Source organism: Notothenia coriiceps, unplaced genomic scaffold (assembly GCF_000735185.1).
Source record: "Notothenia coriiceps isolate Sejong01 unplaced genomic scaffold, NC01 NC01_scaffold00011011, whole genome shotgun sequence".
NCBI lineage: Eukaryota > Metazoa > Chordata > Actinopteri > Perciformes > Nototheniidae > Notothenia > Notothenia coriiceps.
The window spans coordinates 169,791-190,316 of record NW_011343712.1 but is presented as its reverse complement, the minus strand read 5'-3'; the positions used below and the strand labels follow the sequence as shown (position 1 = coordinate 190,316).

Genomic DNA, 20,526 nt, shown 5'->3' with positions numbered 1-20,526 from the left:
CAAGTCTAAAACATCCAAATCAGGTGATGGCTAGGTTTTGGGAAGGAACTCCTAGAATTCCAGACTGCTTATTTTTAGCTAATTTGAGTCAGCTGATGAAATCATTCTTGGCAGCTGAGCAAGTATTGACATATTTCTGCCACATAATAAGAAACCTGCAAGCAAAATCTGCCTTCAGTATGATAATGAATATATTCTGTTATAAAATACATTTATTTCTAAAATGCTACTAGAGTATTTTTGACCTTAGGTCCAACATATATGACCGTTTTCCAAATTGATATTATTTTAAAAATGAGTATGTATTCACAGAGCTGTGGAAAGAGGTGAAATGACCTAGAATCTTCGCAATACCACAGCACTACTCAGGAATGTCCACACAGGTCTGAGAGACAGCTGGTCCGTCTGTTCTTGCCGTCAATTCTCCCAAAGAGGAAAAATGACTGGAATTAGGAACCTTTCCCGATTGCTGGAAGACTCCCTTACCTGATTGTTGTATACACTGAATAAACTCAGGCTGCATAAAACATTTCTCATGCAAATTACTTTAGAAATGATCACCAGTATTATTCAGCTCTATAGTAACACTGAGAAAAGAGACTCACCAGTTTCCTCATCGATGGAAAATATCCCCAGGCCGGATCCATCTCGTATGGAGTATCGAATCTCTCCGTCTCTTTCTTTGTCTTCATCTTCAGCTGAAACAGTCATTACTGATGTCCCGACAAGTGCATCCTCATTTATATATCCCTTTTCCATAAACGATCGGAACAGAGGCCTGTAGAGATTCTCATTCACATCCACTACGTCCACCTCAATGAAGCAGGTGGAGGACAAGGACATGGGCTTCCCTTTGTCTTTAGCTTTTGCCGTCAGGATGTACACCTGTTTTGTCTCATAATCTAGATTTTGCACAATCCGTACAGCCCCACTGAGTTTGTCTACTTCAAAATACCCGTCTCCGTTGTCAATAAGGCTGTATCGTACCTGACTGGAAGGTCCAGTATCAGGATCGTGAGCCTCCAGCCACATAATAACGGTGCCGATAGGAAGATCTTCCCTCACCTTCACGCGATAGTTAGGGGGAACAAATCTCGGTGCATTATCATTCACATCTTCCAAGGTGATTTTAAGTGGCACGGTAGAGACTAACTGAGGCTCGTTCGTTGCCAGGTCACGGGCCGCGACCTTTAAGACATAAACTGGATGGAGCTCTCGATCAAGCAGCTTTGTCACAGTCACTACACCAGTGTCTTCATGGATGGCAAAATGATCTGTGCCTCCCAAAATGGAATACTTCACGACTCCATTATCTCCTTGATCCTTGTCTGTTGAATCCACCTGGATGATTTCTGTGCCAACAGGTATACTCTCACTTATTTCAACTGAATATGAATCTTGCAAAAATGTAGGTCTATTATCGTTGGCATCCAGGACCTTAACCCCCAAGAGGCGTGATGAGGATTTCTGTGGTATTCCAAGATCATAAACTGTAATGTTGAGGGTGTACTGGTCTGTTGTTTCCCTGTCAAGAGGGGAATAAACCAAAAGCCAGCCCGTTTCCATATCAACTACAAAGCGGCTTTCTGTGTCACCTCCTGAAATAACGTATACTAGTTTTCCATTGAAACCGCTATCAGCGTCTGTGGCACTTAAATGCACAATCCGGGCCCCAACTGGCAGGTCCTCTTTAAGCTCAATAACACTAGGGAAGGGCTCGTCAAACAGAGGAGGGTACCGGTTGACTGAGTGAAAGTCCATGAAGTTGTCATCCAGCTCAGTATGCATGTGGATTCTGCTGCCCTGAAGTAGCTTTTCCGCCAACATGGTAGCGACACCAGTTTCAACACATTTTAACTGGACAGGCTTGCGTGCTGTGATGACAGTTATGTTCATGAACATTGGCTGAGTCTCGTGTTCGCCATCGGTCGCAATGACATGTAAACTATGAAAGGACACTTTAGCTGCCTCTCCCTCACTCAGCGTGTGCCTCAATGAGAGCACGCCGGAGTTTGGGTTCAGTTCAAACAGATCCAGATCATTCCCGGCTTTAATATAGTACCGTACTAGCTGCAGCTCATCCGCATCTATGGCTGACACGGTTGTTATCTGCTCTCCTTCGCCGTGATCTCTTGGCACAGTAACTTCACAGTCTACATTTTCAAACAAGGGCTTATTGTCATTCAGGTTATTTAATGTAACGGTGACTGATGCCTCCACCTCTCTCCGGTAAGGAGATCCCCAATCTGACGCCCTGACTTTGAGACTATAAATCCTTGGCATGAGCTCATAATCCAGGACTTCTGAGGTACTGATGACACCAGAGAAGTAGTCGATGACAAATGGTTGAGGGCTCATATTGGTAATGCTGTAGGTCACATAGCCGTTTTCCCCTCTGTCTAAATCAGTGGCTTTAACAGTTATCACACTGGTCTCTGTGGGCACATTCTCATCAACACTGGCCTTGTAAGATGGCTGCTGGAACTCAGGTGCATTGTTATTCACATCAATCACTTCAACGATCACTTTTGTTGCCGCTTTTTTGTCACTGGTGATCACATCTAGCTCAAATCGAGGAGCAGAATCAGCATTGATTGGTCCTGCAGTGCTGATTAAGCCAGTATCTGGATTGATAGTAAATCTGTTCTTGTCAGATTTGTGTCTAAAGGCATACTTTAGCTGTGGATACTTTGGCAAAGCTGTTACCATAGTGACAGGTGTAAGAAGAGGGGCAAATTCACTAAGATTGACTCTGTAAACGGCCTTTTCAAATATTGGAGGGCCCACTTTGAACTGGGCAGAAGTGACATGTACCAATTTAGCAGATGAAAATTGAGGGGGGCTGCCTTTGTCCTTCGCCTGTAAAGTGAGGTTATATCCGAAAGGCTGGCTGTCCCAGTCCACATCTTTGACTGCTTTTATTTTATACTCCTTGCTCCCAGGGCTGCTTCTCACAGCCTTGAACTGCTGAAGAGGGTCACCAGCCACTATACTCAACGATGCTATTTCTCCATTTGGTCCCTGGTCACTGTCCTCCACTGTCACAATAGCATAGGTGGGGTCATGGTCTGCATCCGAGGGGGCCAGGGTTACAGCAGTGATTACAGGTGCATGCTCATTGGCCTGCTCCACCCTCACTGTGAGTTTGGCCATGCTACTGAAGCCGCTGCTGCCATACAGCTTCATTCCTCTGTCCACCGCAAGGATCTCCAAGTCGTACAGCTTCTTATCAGAGTAGTCTAGTTTTCCAGTCAGTGTCACCACACCACTTGTTGGATGAACTGCAAACATGTCCGTCCACTCCCTGAAGCTATAGTAGTATTCTCCGTTAGTACCGATATCTGCATCTGTTGCCGTGACCTTGGCCACACTCATGCGTATGGCCGTGTTCTCTGGCAGAGAGATGCTATAGGATGTTGGTGAGAAAAGAGGCCTCAGATCGTTGGTGTCCAGTACCTGCACCTTCACTCTAGTGCGACACTCAAAATTAGTGCTCCTTTCTGAAGCTTTAACAGTTAGCATGTAGTGGTCTTCAACCTCCCGGTTCAGAATGGAAGTGCTGCCTCCTTTGGTCCTTATTCGCATAAAACTGAAATCTCCCAGCAGGTAGTCCTCTGCTTTGAATAGGTTCTCATTATCTCCAGAGATGATTTTGTACCGTATCTCCCAGGATGGGTCTGTGATGTAGACCCCCATCTTAACGTGACTCTCTAAGTAAGTCTTAGCAGCAGAGTTCTCATATATTGTGGCATTGTAAACAGACTGGGTAAATTGCATGGAGGCAGCCCTCGCCATCCTTTGGTTCCCTGCGCAGCCACAGAGGAGCTGCGTGAGCAGCACAAGCAGTGAAACAAAGCGCGTCCCCATAATTGTACCGTGATCTTCACAGAACCACCTGGAAACACAAAAAATACAATTGTTAGTATGACAACATACAAAAAACAGTCAAATCTGAATAATATAAATAAAACACATTATTCATCATGGAAAAAAAGTCTTAATGCTGAATTCCGTATTCCTTTTTTAACTGTGCACTTTCCCAGACTCCTTTGAATGTCATCACAAGTGGCGACCGGGCTGATACATAGCTAAATAGGTTCCATGTGGAAATAAGATAAAGCAGTGCAGTCAGTCAGGTGACAAGATCTTAGCCTCAACTGCTCCTACGTCTGCACAATGCAAGATGCCAAATAATCTGTGTGCAATTCATAACAGAAGAACATAGCCTACTGTAATTTATCCAAAAATCTGCTTAAAAATAAATAACTTGCAAAGAACATCCTTAATTGTCTTGCTGATGGAAAAATGTATTCAACGCTAGACTGCTAATTTATCAGCCAGTTGCCCTTTTTTTCCCTTATGTATAGAAATGCAATCTGGCCACCCAATAACGATTTGAAAATGTAATTTAAACTGCAAGCAGCAGCAACTATGTAATAGCATCATATAACTTACAAGGAAACTGGACTTCTCTGGCAGTAAAGATAAATTATAAACCATGCCGTGATAAATCCAATACAAGGGTGCTCTTTTATATCACATCAAGCTATAATCACTGGGAAAAAAACTCGGAAGAAAATGGTTATAAGGCTGCTTTAAAATTGCAGATTCATTCGTTTACAGCCGCTTTACAACCACTCGGCTGCGTGGGAGTCCGTACAAAGACAAATAAAAGCAAGACGTTGCCATGTCTGCGCTGGAGTGCTGTGTATAAAACCTAACCTACATTATTTACTTTTGGCGTATCAAAATGACCCGAACATGGTTTACTTATTAATGCTTTATGCTGGGTTAATAAGTGACAGTCTTAACTAAGAACACATTACATTTGAAACTATAGCCTGCAGGTACAAAAGAACCATCTGGTACCATTGTAAAAAATCCAACTAACATTACAACTAAAACTTCTAGTTTTACACATAACGTACAACAAAACAGTTTACCTTCAATCGCTTTATTTGCAACCTTTAACCAATGAATTGTTTCCATTAAGACAACATTAAATATTTGAAGAAAGTAAGTTAGGTGTCTGCAGACTGTCTCATTTCCAGCCCCATCCCCCAACTAAAGCCATTCACTTCATGAAACGAAGGAAGCCGTGCATGCGCTCAGCGAGATTTGCTTGGGGAAAAGCACTATACTTTTTAAACGCAACGTAACACATAACCTAAAGTAGGCTACATCTCGGGTGAATAACGAACGACAGAAAGCCTGGTGTAATAACAAACAACACTACTCCAATAGTTTTTCTGAGACTAAACTTCCCCCAAAGAGAAAGCAGCAGCGGCTCTCTCACAGCCCGCAGCTCACAATAGCAGACCTAACCAATCTCAACTTTCTTTACTCGTTACACAAATGCCAAAGATAAACGCTAAACGAGCCAAAGAACCACAACGTTTACAAACAACGATTCACGTACCTCTTCTATTATTAATCTCATATGTTTGGAGGTTTTGCAGGTAGTTTATGTAGTCCAAATCTCGGCATGGTAATACGTGGACTTGTCTCCTCTCCGTTACTCCATCCACCACCAGCAGCAGCCGCTCTATCCCCTCACCGCTTCCCTTTCTCTCCCTCCCTCTCTCGAGCTGCCCGGTATCTCTCCGCGCTGCGCACGTCCGGATCTACTTACCGGCTGGCAGCAGGATAAAACCTTTCCGCTGTGAACCCAGGACCAGGGTAGCATACTTTGATTTACCGTAGCTGACATTATATTTTTAGTTAAAAATATTATTTTGGCTAACTAAATCTTAACTTGAGTCTTCTTAATCTCCAAACCACCACTTTGACTTAAATGGCCCCAATGTCTTTTGCCATTTATTCCTTTTACTGAAAATATTTTACTAAAACTTTGAAACACCATTATCCATTTGTGCATGTTGATTATACATGTAGTTGATGATATATAGCTTTAATTATGTACGTGTGCTTACATGGATCATTAAGAAAAAATGTAATTAAGAAATATGTGACATAATATATATAACTTTAAGTTACATTTCATGTATTTTCTTATTCTTTCCTTAACATTACAATGGATTTAAAAATGACCAAAATCAAGTGCTCTTGAGGTAAGGTCAGTGGGCTAACCTAAGAAAGTATTATAAAGGGCTAAACCCTATCTGCTCAAATGGTACTAACGTTAATCCAATATGCACCTCTTCAGCTCCAGCCCAAACCACTTATGTGCCGTTACGAGGCTCTTTTGTGACACATTAAAGATAGGTGAGCTCAGTATGACCAGAAGCTGGAGAAAGCAAACAAACACCAAAGACAGTGTCAATTACACAATAATGTATGCTCGTGCTGAAAAATGCACAGTGAATTCACATCATAATTTAGCATAAAATAGGTGGATAAACTGTATTTTGCAAATAAATTCGCAGTTCATGGCATCCCTGATGATGACAAATAGGCTAATAAAACTTGAAAATGCAAAGTTCCCCGGGCGTGTGGTTGCAATTTTAGTGTTTTAACATCTATTCTGGAGATTATCATGCTTCTCATTATTATTATATGTTATTGTCTTTTAATCGCCTGCAGATAGTGTCCAGCAGTGCGTCCCAGGGTCTGTGTTTTGGCATTAGAGCAGTGTGACTGATGGTGGAGGAACATTTGCCATGAAGGCTCTGATCCCACCAACCAACCCCCCTTCTCCCCACACATCCGTCCTGACTGCTACACAGACCAAAAACTGCACTACATTCCCTCCACGGGCACTCAGGAGTGTGGCTGCTATGCGATTGATGGCGCTGTCTCACTGCGCTTGCCCGGACTGCAGTGATCCAGCTGGTGCGCCTGCAGAAACCCTGTGCTGCATGCAGCTAGACAACTTGTCAACTTGTACTGCTCCTGCCTGTGTAGGTGTGAGAGTGCAGGTGCGTGTGAGTGCGCAAAGCGTGCGTATTTGTGCATTTGGTTCTTTGGCACAAGTCAGAACGAAACAATCATTCTTCCTCGACGCTTCTAAACATATGCTTCGAGTTGAAGCGAAAGTTTTAAGAGTATTTTTAACCTTCTTTAAATGAAGAACCCAAGTCTGTACTTTAATTAAAGCTACTCACCAGACCAGCTGGCTGATCGCCGCTCCAAACTTCACTTCACATAGATCCTGGCTGTTTTTGCTGAATCTTTCTTTGCGAGCATCTCTCAGATGAGTGGGGCTTCTGTTTCTGACAATCCGTCACTTTATTCCTCTTCAGTCCCTCACAGTTTTCGGAGCTTTCTGTTCCAATCCGATCACAGCCATTTCACTTGGTGGCTTGATAGAGTTAAGCTTTAGGCTATGCTTCGCGTCGCTCCTCTCCCATAAAACGGTTCAGGTGGAGATTCATGCTTTGGCTGCTTCAGGTGATATCGGGAATGTCGTAAGTCTGATATAGGAGTGCAAAAAGAAGACCCGGCAACGTCGAGATTTCCTTGCCTTCAGTTCTCCCGTTCGGAAAGTGACAGAGCAACCGAGGAGGCGGAGAGACAGGAAGGCACATTAACAACTGATGAAGAAAGTGATGTCTTTGATTATCAGCCATTAGGTTTTTCACTTTCTGCTTTTCTGATTATATGTTTAACACATAAATCCCACTTATAATGAATTAGTTAAAAAGTGAATTGTGAATATTATAACCTTCAGGGAAGAACATTTCATCAATAAACAGTAATAAAAACACATTTTGTTACAGGCTCATTTTTATTGGTATTTACCATACCAAAAGCACTCGAAATTCATTTAAAAATCCACAAAGTTTGAAGGAATATCAGATCTCCTCGAAGGCATCCATGATGTTACACCTTCAGCTCTGACATCATGCCTCTCTTATTCCTGGCATGCACGGTTCAGCGTGTTGCCTGCAGTTTAGCATCTCCAAAATCAAAGCAACAAACCCCACAGCATTTTTTGTATTGCTTCTCTCAATTCATTCTGTTTAGGGATTGTGTACTTGTGCCCTCTAAGAAACCACCATAGCTGTAATAATGATCAGTGCATGCACTTGGAGAAGCAAAAGCTCCTCGAACATGTGGTTAACAACTGAACCCGACACGGTGCTGTGAAGTGGCTGCCAAAAAATGCCAGAGCCGAGAGGGGCTGTTGGAGCCGGCGATCCAGCGTGAGAATCTCTGCCTAATGTCCATTCAGCACTGGCTCATTAAAGTCACATTTGCCCACAGGCTGAGTAAACGAACTAGACCTATGGGTTTGGGGTGTGTGTGTGTGTGTGTGTGTGTGTGTGTGTGTGTGTGTGTGTGTGTGTGTGTGTGTGTGTGTGTGTGTGTAAGATAGAAAGAGAAGGAAGGAGGGTGAGAGAGGAAGGTTGAGATTGTGTGTAAGGGTGCAAGTGTGTAATGTTTAATCTCTCTCTTCTCTCTCGGACTCCCCTCTATCTCGCTCCTACTTTTGTCCCAGACAATGTCAGGATCTGAAACAGCTTTTTTCTTCTCTCTCCCTCTCTCTGATCTGCCTGTAAAGCTTTAATTGAATTCAGGTCAGGTGATGCCCAGGGCTGGTTCCACTGCTTTGATCTCACCAAATGTTTGCAGTCCTGGCTGCTGGGGGTCAGGTCTCAGTGCCTTATATACCCTACATGTATGGGGGAGGTGTTTGCATTAGGAAGTCCTCCAGTTCCTTCAAAAAAAATACATTAAGAGATAGATAAACATTAACTCAAAACCATAGGGAGGCTTTTTGTTGGACATTAATATTTAAGTCACTGTATATATGTGTCATAGCTTGACTCATCTTTTATGTTTCCTGTGCCATACAGGTGTAAAAGAAACTCCCATCTTGAGTTTCAAAGCCTCATGACAGTATACTGAATATTTCCTCTCATGTAACAAGACAGTCTAAATGTCCTCTTAAAATCATACTAATCTGCCACAGATTGTCCTTGTGTTTCTGAGAGATGTTAGGAACAGGCATGGACCGGCGTGCTGAGTGAGTGACTTCTGCTTTCCCCTGTGACTAATGTCCTAAGCTGTAGGTTCCCCTGGAACTTGAAACTGGAGAGAGATCAGGAAAGATACAGATGATTTGTAGTGTGCCTGCAGCTATTGAGCACCCAGGTATCTGTTTCTCCCACCAACCAATCTGTGTAGGATCTGAATCCCGAGGCAAAGCTTAACTGTACGAGAGATTAGAATAGTTCAATATCCACACTGCTGTAGTGTCCTCAAGTAAAGACACTGACCCTCACAGAGCTGGTGCCACTGTTTAAGATTAGTCTGAAGAGACAACTTTTTCAGTTTAAGAAATTGTTTAGTCACACTATGTACCTAACACTATTTAAATGAGGGGATTTTTTTCTCTTAAATAACAAGAAATGTACGGGTAATAAACAATTGACATTGCCCCTGCAGCTGGAGACAAACTGCTGTGCTCTGAATATGAGTCTTCACGCTGCCTCAAGCAAAGCAGGAGATTATCTAAGCAAAGCCCCTTGGTTGTAGAAGCTTCCGTAATAACCTAAAACAAAAATGACACAAGAATACACTGTGCTATATCTGGAGCAACCGGTTACTGCATTATTTATTTGGTGGTGTTACTTTAAGAGAGCATGCCAGGGAAAGATAAAATGTGTGAAATAGATTAGTGCACTTCCCTCTGCATGCAAGGTTATCATGAAAACCGGCATCGTGTCCTTCGGGAAATCAATAGCACCCTTTCTCCCTGCTTATAAACTCTACATTTGACTCAAATTGGGTTGCATTTCTATGTTATTAACTGATTTATAAGCCAAATGAGATGGCATTCTCTGAAGATGAGCCCAGGTGGACCACAGAAGTGCATTTCAAATGTGCTGTAAACAGCCTCATTAACCTTGAGAAGAAAGTCCTTCTAGTCAGCCTATAAAGAAAGGGCAATAACGAACATTTTGTCTGTTAAACATTTTTATCTTATTGTATTTACTGAAATGTATGCTGTCGCTCCACGAGTTAACATGCAATTTTCATTAAAATGTTTACATTAAAAGGAACATTTTGACATTTTAGGAAACATGCTTATTCACTTTATTGATGAGTGTTTGATGAGAAGATTGATACCATTCTCTTATGTATGTTTGCTTAATATGAAACTGCAGCCAGTTAGCTTAGCTTAGCATAAAGACAGGAGAGAGGGAAAACCCTTGCTCTATCCTAACGTAACAAAATATGCTTATTAGAAGCAGGTGGCGAGTGATTACAAGTATTTTCCCACAAGGCAAACTCTTCTGGGGAATGTGCAATAAGTGTGAGTTAGATGAAAAGATTTATACCACTTTAGTGCAAAAGAGTGGTATTGATTTTCACATCTTATTCTCAACCAGAATGTGAATGAGTGTAATTTCTAAAACTGTTGAATCATTCTGGTGCCTTTCGTCTGCTCAAAATGTGACTGTGGCTGCTGTTATTAGGGGTAACACTGAATCTGTATCCTAAGGTTTTGTCATCATCAGCTGTCAAAATCTTGTTTACTTACCAATCCTCCTTTTCATTTATAAATAGTGTGACGTTATAGGGGTGAATCGGTCTTGTTTAATCATGTATATCAGATGCATTGAAACCATTTTTCTTCTCGCTTCTTATCATGCCACATTTCCTTCTCTCCTCCCCAGAGACTCTGGAGTGCTGATTGACTGGCTGGTAGAGTAGGTGGCTTGGGGAGATAATATATCCAAGTGAGTGTGCTTAACATATCATGACTGCTGACCATATGCAGGATGCTAATGCAAGCAGAAAGCTTAACTGAAGTAGAATATGTTGTGATGATGATTGAGCGCACTAACTCTCTGGTTTTGTGTGCATTATTGTCACATACAGTATAAGCAGCACTCCTAAAGCACGCCTCCCTCCTTCAGCATTCTCTCGCGAGAGACCAGCTCTTTGATGTGATGTAATATATAAAGGCACCGGGGGAATACAAGACAAATTGAATACAATCCTGACTGATATTTTTGATTTACTGTATGTCTGCAGCCATTTTTGTCCTTACTAAATCCTAATCCCACAGAAATTGTGTCGGGATTATACACAAAAGGCGCATTTTGGACATGGATTTGCATGGATGGATTAGTAAAGCCTTGTAATGGAGGCTCGTGTTTGAGGAGAAACCTCCATCCTCTTGTTGTTGCACATTAAAAAGATGCGGCTACACTTCATGTTGACACACACTACTCATCTCCCACCCTGGGAGAACAGATAATTTTCCGAAAGCTGTGAAAGTAGTGACTTTGTATATATCAGCTAGAAAACAGATTCCCAAGTCAAAACGTTTTACAAGGACAGTTTCAAATGTTGACAAGCCACTCAGAACGGCAGACACCCAATGCTGAATGTTCATTTGCAGCTTAGAGCTTTAAGACAGTGATACAGAGGATTGGGAGTGCTTTGAAGCCCTGAGGATGATGTTGCCTTTCACTCTCACCCAGCCCACACTTTCCCTTGAACACACTGGTGCTCAGGAAACAGAAAATTGCAAATAAAATGAAACCATTAAGTCCTTTACAGTGAATTTACTCAGCCTCCACAAGACACTGCCTCGCTCTTCAATGGCATTATTTGTATACAACAAAAGCCAATCATATTCCTCTGGCAGTTATGTATTACACACACACACACACACACACACACACACACACACACACACACACACACACACACACACACACACACACACACACACACACACACACACACACACACACACACACATTTATCTAACAGGAGCCATATCGCGCCTCAGACTTAGACAGTTTAGGCCTTTAGGGAATGCCCAGAGGGCTTCACAATGCTTCCTAATCCTCAGATCTTTAAGATGTCATATCTCTTCGGGGAGTGAATACAAAGACCTAAAAGGACCAATGTTTGCCTTGTTCCCTTTCTCTCTCCATCTTGTGTACAAAACAGAGAGCATTTGTGAGACTAAGTGATGGAATAATGTGTCCATGGCACAGTCACAGCAGAAGATGTGAACTTCTTCTTTGCCTGCAGACATTATTTTGTGTAATCTGATGTGCTGCAAACAGCCAGGCTACCGCGCTCAGACGGTATCCTTTTACACAGCAGGTGCATATTACACTTGTTTGTAATTGCAGGTGTCTTGTTCCTTTAGTCTGTAAATCCCAAGTTCTTTGCGACAAGAAACCCAAAACTATGGATCACAGTTATGCCAAATTACCATTCACTAAACCCCTCCCCCAAATATCTACCATCCAATCATAGTTTAGCAACTGTAACTATGCATAGAGGTTCAGACCATGGTTTCTTTTCTAGCAATTTCCATACCGTGAAGTATTACATGGAATGAAAACAGACTTCCAGAGCCATGTTTACCTTCCTATATTATTCAGAAGGGTTAAGTGAAGTTATAAAACTGAATCAGGACATTCACTCAATAACAGGACACTTTATGTAAGCCAGGTCAGGTAGTTGTCATAGTTTAGCATCGAAGTTGAGGTAAGATTGCCATCGAAAAATATAATTTCATGTTTCCTTCTTGCTCCCTATGTTACTTGCATAGAACATGAAGGATGTATTCTCATGGTGCATTATGTGCATGAAACTGACATTGTGAGATGGGCACCAGCCCTGTCTCCTCTCCTCTCAGACTCCCAGCTGGAAAAGAACTTCGGTGGAAAATAATCTACCCTAAGGACATGTTCGGAGAGGGCTGTGCTGGTGGCCCTAACAGCGTTGTCATTGTAATAAGGCAATATGTTCCACTGTGTGTGTGCAAATGTGTGCTGTTTGTGTGTTTTTAAATATTTAACATTGATGAACTGGCTCTCAGATAGCAACTGTAATTGCCGAGAATTTGTGACTTAAAGTGTCCTCTGCAAGACCAAGAGCTGGAAATCAGTGCCAGGACAGAGATGCAAATCAGTGGAGCAGCAGGTGAAGAGTGGCATTCATCAATGTTTGATGAGCTTCTTCCTTTTCCAAGGATGGCAAACTCACAACAGCACAAAGGGATGAGCGAGAGACAGGCACAAACAGCCAAACCACAGCGCAGAGGGTCATTATCATGTCACATCTTTTCAAAATCATTATACCATACGTATATATTTAAAAAAATAAAAAGACCTTGAAAGAACAACTCATTCCATTTTCATCGACTTTCCCGTCTCCCTGGGAGCTCGTCATTCCGTCTATGAGTGAAAGCCCTTTCTTCTCTGTCTGTCATTCAATTAGATATAATGGTGTAAAATGTGCCCACTCACAGTGCTCAGGATTATTTTTAATAAATCAGTTTCCATCCTTCGCCCCTCAAAGAACGACATCACACACAATACTTGCTGACATTTTGACACTTGTTGCAGAATAGAACTGTCGCATTTGGAGCAATACAATTGTGAAGATTTTGATTTGCTGCCATAAAAATAACTTGGAACGGGTAATGCTGCCATATTATTACATGTATTTGGATGTAGAAGTTTAGGCAGTTGCACAAAGAAGCGAAGTCGGTCATCCAATTATAGAAATATCCGCATAACAAAGATTCCTAGGTGCTGCTCATTTTTTAACATAGCGTGGCTTTTAAACTGAATTAGCCTTGTGGTACGGGTGTAACTCATGATCATTATTGAACATGAAGTTAGACAGGAGTCTTGGGATTAAAGGACTTTTACCATGTATCCAGGTTATGTTTATATCCAGTTTAGAGGGACAGCTGTTCACATCCATTATCAGAAAAAGCCTCATGTTTACACCATAAGGAAAATAGGGATCTTACGTCTTCCATATTATCTAAGAATTGCTAACAGCTGTTTTAAGTCTGGAGTTGAGTTTGATTTGTTTTCTGTCATCTTGGCTGTTGAACACTAAACATTTCAATTTATAAAAGATGGACAGGAAACCAAAAATCACCAGTTAAGAGTGACGCCTAACACACCCTTCAGTCATACCAACCCACATGCACACACACCCTTAACATGCTCTTCATCAATAATTGTCATAATCACCATGATAGGAGTTGAATGAGCTATTAGGAGCCTTAATTAATTGGATCCATATTGAATTACATCCAAATGTGTTCCACTTTTGTCGTTGGGGTCCCAGCAGCTTTGTTAATGTTATGTGTATTCACTTGTGATTGCCTCACCCACACATTTTAAAAGAAAAATATGTGGCTGAGAACAGACAAAAACATTATGATGTATTTATGTTTTGAGCTCCAGATCTAGAGAGTTACATTAAATGCACCTCATGGAGACTGCTGAGACTACATTTATCCCTTTTCTGGCTGCCTTCTCTTACACTCCGGTTAATAGCTATTTAGCAGACATTACACTGACCCTCCTTAGCTAATGACCTGACGCACACAACCCTACTGCTGATTCAGCACAGATGTCTGGCCAAAAATGCAAGCTAAAGAGCTGTAAATAACACAACAATGTGCATGAAATGAATATGAAAAAAAATGAAATGATACTAAGCTATTACAATTAAATGTCGTTGTCTGCCTTGCCGTTCGAAAAACTGAAAAGTTCACGGTCAGTTTTTTGCTTATCTAATAACAATCACCTTTCAAGTGCATGGCCTTTTCCGAAAACGGGGATCAATACAGCTTGCCATGATGCTGCAAACAAACCACTGTTTACTTTACCTTAGCGTATCTTTCACTCATTTAAAAAGGTCAACAGACTCTGTCATTCTGATGGGGCGAGAACCCTGCCCTTTCGCTTTTGGATTGATCTGAAGGTTGCTGCAAAATGGACTGAACTCGCCACTGATATCCGTCTTTTCCCTGTGTCATTTTGTATGTATGCCCCTGTGTGTGTCAGCGTGAGTGTGGGTGAGAGTGTTTAAACAGCGTATGTGTGCTCAGGCTTTTGGTACAGTTCATGTATTGTAACAGTCTTCAAAGAGATGGGTCAAAACAGTGTTTTATGATCAAGCAGGTTCGGCTCGCCTTTGAAGGTCTAACGAATGTTTCTTGCGGCCCGGGCCCTCTTTGGGTTTGTGTGCAAAACATTACAGAGGCAGTTGTTGTGGGGGAAGTGGTAACAGCGGCAGCTATTGAAGTTTTTGAAGAATGAAGGCTGAGGATTAGGGCGTTCAAACATCGCTGTCCTGTGCAAGCCTTGATATGACTGCACCTGGGAACAGGCTGTTTTGAGCAGTGGCAGTTTCCCAGAGTCCAAAAGCCGCACTGTCAGAAGAACAAAGAGTTCAAGATAGGAGCACAAGCCCCAATCTGTAAAACAATTATTGTGGACAAGTGTGTAGCCGTCTTTTAACCACATAATTGCGTATGTAATTGTGATATAATCTAAAGCAACTATGTATGTAAAGTTCAGGTTTATAAAGAAAGAAAACTGGCGGTTTTCATGCAAGCTCAAATAATCCATCGGTCACCCTGACATCTGAAATGCAGAGGCAGAAAGTAAAACCGCAGTGTCAAGCTATTGCCTTTTTCTAGGTGTACAGCTGCAATCTAATCCTGTTGGGATTGAAAACTGTAATTATTTCATTTGTCTTGCACAGCGGAGGTTATCACTTTAAGAAATTGTGCTAATCTTATGAAAATGCTGGAGAACAGGCTGGTCTTTATGGTGTTATGGGGCTGAAAGATGCTAGAAATGTGTCAGCAAGTTGAAACTCGGCCTAACAATATAATAGGAACTGTTAAACATAAATTTGTTAAATAAAGAATAAAGAAATGTGGGTTGGGATTGTGAGAATATGTGTGCCTTAATTAGTTTTACAAATGTAATTAAATATATAATCAAGAACTCTTGGCATATCATTTATTGGAGAAATAATAGACCATACAAATTACTAAACTACTCTGCTTATTTTCATTACTCAACATATGGCATTAAACAACTCCAAAGCTTTCACATTCACAAGTAACATCATTATTCACAGTATGAAAATATATAAATAAATAACTTAACATTGTGGTTCAAGTAGCCAGTTCAGGTAACATTAGCTTGGCCCTGGCCACTGGCCACATGCAGAATGCAGAAGAATGCACATGCAGAATAATTATTTAATGAAGGTTAACCATCCGAATAAGAGGCTAAGCCACCGGGAGTTAACTGCTAAGAGTGGAAAAACTACTGTTGATCTACAAGATAGTGCATTTCTCTTTTTTTGGTTGGATCCAACAGCTCCTGTATAAAGCATGTGGCATAAGACCATCTTTTAAAAACACATACATTGCTACACTTCAAAGACATTTTAAGGATTACTGACTGTAATGTCATTTCTGAATTAAAATGTGTAGTCACTCAAAGTACAAAGAAATGTTCGCATGAAAAAAAGAGAAAGGAGGAGGGAAGTCAGGTACATTAGAGGCCAAATTCCTGTGATGATCTGAATAACTGCACAACCTTCAGACTGTCAGAGGTCTCATTTTTTATTAAGAAAGCCATGCAACATGTTGTACATTATTACATACTGTGCCATCCCTCTGTGATCCTGCTGTCGTAATATGGGATACATTATGGAACAAAAAGAGAGAGCAAAGCCCCCGCTCAGTCAGATGACTTGTACTCCAAATAATTTCTGCTGCACATACTGGTAGGTAATGTGAAAGACACAAAACACTCTTAAAGTAATTTAAATGTATATGGATTCCTCTCCTTAGAATACACAGCGATACCAAAACGTCCTTAATGTCTTACAAATGAAAATTAGTTGTGGACCTGTTTAGACACTTTAAATATAATGCTTGCAGTGCATGATCGTGGTGTTATTATATATTTATTTGAGAGAAGCAGCAAAGTCTCAGGAGTTTTAGTGTAGAAAAGTTTTAAGCTTCGTAGTTAAACTTAGATGTTCGAAGGGAAATGTAAAACCATTTTCACAAAGCCATAAAAAAAAACATCAGTCTTGGAGCTACGTAAATGAGATTTGTCCCTCTGAGATAGCATTATTTAATATTTTCATAAGACACTATGTTTTATGATCAGGGGGAATACCAGCTGAGTGAGAAACTGATAAGGTAACATAAGTACAATTGACAGACTGCTGTGAATAACCTCCTGGAAAGCTTTCATTTACTTTTTTGGGCTTGCAGCATTTTCCAGGTGAATACATGCAAGAGGGGGACATTTGACTATTTTATTACATCTGTAGACTATGTGTCATTTTTAATTCGCAAAAATTCAGGGTATACATCTTCTATTAAAAGGAGTTCACTTATTAAGGGAATTTCTCAAAATATCCAAGATTTCACTTAGAACACGTCTTCTATTATACACTGATATGGAGAACCAAACACAAGCTAACTGAACAGACTGTGTTTTCCCATGAGACTCAATAAGCCTGCATATTTAGTCTGAGCATAATTGATGCAGTGCTGTCGTTCTTGTGGATCCAACAGTTTGTTATGGTTCTCTGTAATGCTGCCTGTAACAAAATGCTGTTACAGTCGACTCCCCGCAGAGAGAGGCCGCCTCGTATTTCTGTAAATGTAATATTTTTCCTTCTGTTCTCGCTGGCTGGAAATAAAAAGGGGAATATTCCTGCGCTTGTCACATTTTGCTGGCATGCCCCCTTCTCTACACCGACAGGAAAGTGCCAATAGGAGAATATTGAACCAGATAACAGACTATGACAGTGTTGCTTTAGTGAGGTGTCAGTGACATTACAGAGGATTGCTCCTGAAAGTGGAAAATCCAATCAGGCTGTGACTCTCCCTGGAGCTAAAGGCCCACAGACTACAGAATGATTAATTCAAATTCTTTGATCAGACCGAGTTATCCCCCAACTCCTCTGGGATGGAAGACAAACTGGGGAAATCCGGATCTAAAGGTGGGAGACAAGAAGTCGTCTTATACTGGGATAATGTGCTGCGAATGAATGTAGTCCTGCATTTTTGTTATATAAAATGAAAGTGTCAGAATAATAAAATGGGTTTTATTTCATCCACATGGTCATTAGTAGACAATGCCGTAATGTTTATATGCTGAGCTTAAAAGAAAAGCATTATTTTAATAATCTGTTCAGCATGTGAATCATTATCTTTTGTGAGAAGCATTAAAAACGTCAGAATAGAAGTTGAATTATTAATAAGGAATAATGACTATTTTATCATAAGCAGAGAATAAATTGTGAAAATTGCAGTGCCTTTGCAAAGTTAGGGGAAACTGAATGGAATATTTAATCCTTTCATTTCATCACAGGCTGAATAAAAAAGAAAACTGGGCGCCATTTACTGGAAGAGCCTTCGGACAGGACTGATGTTGGAGAATCTAACATACGATAAGACAGAAATAATTCACAATGCCGCAGGGGTGACCCGAAATGGTATTATCATCATCATTCATTTAGTTCCACCCTGAAACTGCCCTTGGCTAGTGATGCAGTCCAATCTTCAGCATTTTTAAATCTGGCATGTTTATGCCTTTAGTATTTTTCCATTGTGTGAATGGTCAGAACGCTGACTTTAAGTCCTTAAAGGGTCATGAGCACAGGACAAAAGCTTGTGGGTTCATGATAAGACACAAAGCAAATTGCAAATACATTTATTCATTTGACAGATGCTCATGTTGTGACCTACAAGTCAAGAGGAGGGCAACGCTTCCGTGGTGACATCTGGGCATTATACTCGGCCATATGTTATTGTTCCTTTATTTAGAGTCATTCTAAAATTATCACATTTAAATGCTGGGCATACTGTCCTTTAGAGACCATTTTATGACCTCTTAATAAAATGTATTTTTAAAGGGGCAGGCAAAGGTCTTTAAGCTTCTGTCTGACACCACAACCACACATTTTGTTTTTGCAAAAAGAAAATGTGTGGATGCATTTTTTATGGAAATCACTGTTAGTGCAAACCTGTTTTGCAATTACACCCTTGTCTCACAAGTTGAACACCTCTCATGTAAACTATCGGCAGTAGGAAATGTTTGGTTGTAATTAGCAATAAACTGTCATACAGAAAGAAAGTAAAAAGTAAACATTCTATAGATTAATTTAATCAACACACTGCAATGCTAGGTTGCAAACATAGTTTCCTTTAAATCCCTTTTGAGTAGAATCTTCAGACTTTGCCACAGACATTAAAGACTCCTATTTTGAATGAAAGGTAATTGCAGAATGTAAATTAATTTAATAGCTATCTCAGACCCTAAATAACACAAAAGAGGCTCTGATTTGATTAAGATCATACGGAGTAAAACATATATAACACATTTTAGAGGTAACTTCTCCCCTTCAACTAAATATATCACAAACCCCTGGGAAAGCATTCCTTTAGGCTATTTATGTTCGAGAAATGGGAAAATGTCCTGAAACTAGATTTTTATTTGCCTCTATTCATTTATCTGTGAGCTGGCCCTTATTATAGGAAATCATAGTAAGCTATAAAAGGTGAAGGCATCTGCTGTTCCATCAGTAAAATACTGTGTTTATCTACTGGCTGCTAAAGGAGTAGCATGAGGTGCTTCTCACCTGTAACATGCTTTTTGCACAAACTATTTATTGCAAAAAAATTGAATTCTTTGTTAAGGTTTATCCAGATTGAATCAGCTAAATGGTTTCTGAGCTTTATCTACAGAAGGGAAAAAAAATCAAACAATTAGAATCTCCAATTCAACCATATCTACGATGAGAATCTGAAAATAAACTGCTTTCTATTTCCACTTGGACAAGAAAAATGGGTGCCGTCTGCCTGCAGTTGAGAATTGCCACAACACAATTATAGTGTCACCAACATCTTATATATTTCCCATGTATCGACCGCATCCTTTGGACAAAAGGTACATGCTTGCTTTTTCCTCCAACTCATTTATTCTTAAGATGGTGCATCCACCATATATCTTTGTCAGGCTTTTATTTTCTATTGATCGCTGAAGTTGCTAAGTAGCATGTTGGTGCCGGGGCCATTCTGGAAGGAGATGAATAACTGAATTGATTTTGTGAATTAGATTAAGGCATTTATCTAGCTGCTAGGTAAATGCCTTAATCTAAGCTATATGCTAGATTCTAGCATCTATCTTTTATCGAGCAATGGATGCAATGTTCCATCAGTGTATCATGTTGCCACTGACATCAGCAATGGTGGTCATATACTGACCAACTCGTGGTTAAAAAATAAATAAAAAACATTTATGCAGAGGGACTATCTATTATTTCAGAATCAGAATCAGAAACAGGTTTATTGCCAGGTAGGTTCACACATACAAGGAATTTGACTTGATGTCAAGTCAAATAAAATAAAGAAGTAATTTACAGTGAAATAGAGTGCAGTGAATTATAGAATATAGAATATGAAATATGAAATAAGAATATGCGCAGTAAGCAGTATTTGAGCATTGTGTGCATTCATGTAATGCATATAGAGTACAGTGTTTCTCCTATCATTGCCTTGGAAGGGTGCTGCGTCCCGCCAATGGAGCCCCGCGCCCCCCCTGAAATTCAAGGTGTTTAAAAAAAGATATATAATTATATTTTTTTTTATTTGGAAACAAATTGCAACTAATCTATATCTACTGTCACTTTTCACATTGGACATGTGCTCTTTTATTAAATAAACTAAACGCTTTCATTTTAAGTTGTGAGTTTAGTGTTTTTGACCCTAAGAAACACTGATGCACTAATTAA

At 40.5% G+C, this 20,526-nt stretch overlaps 1 pseudogene; it reads right to left on the bottom strand.

Annotated features, from left to right (window-relative positions):
* Positions 1-576: 576 nt before the first annotated feature.
* LOC104946417 (protocadherin Fat 1 pseudogene) lies at positions 577-7,177 on the bottom strand (annotated as a pseudogene).
* Between the last annotated feature and the right edge of the window lie 13,349 nt (positions 7,178-20,526).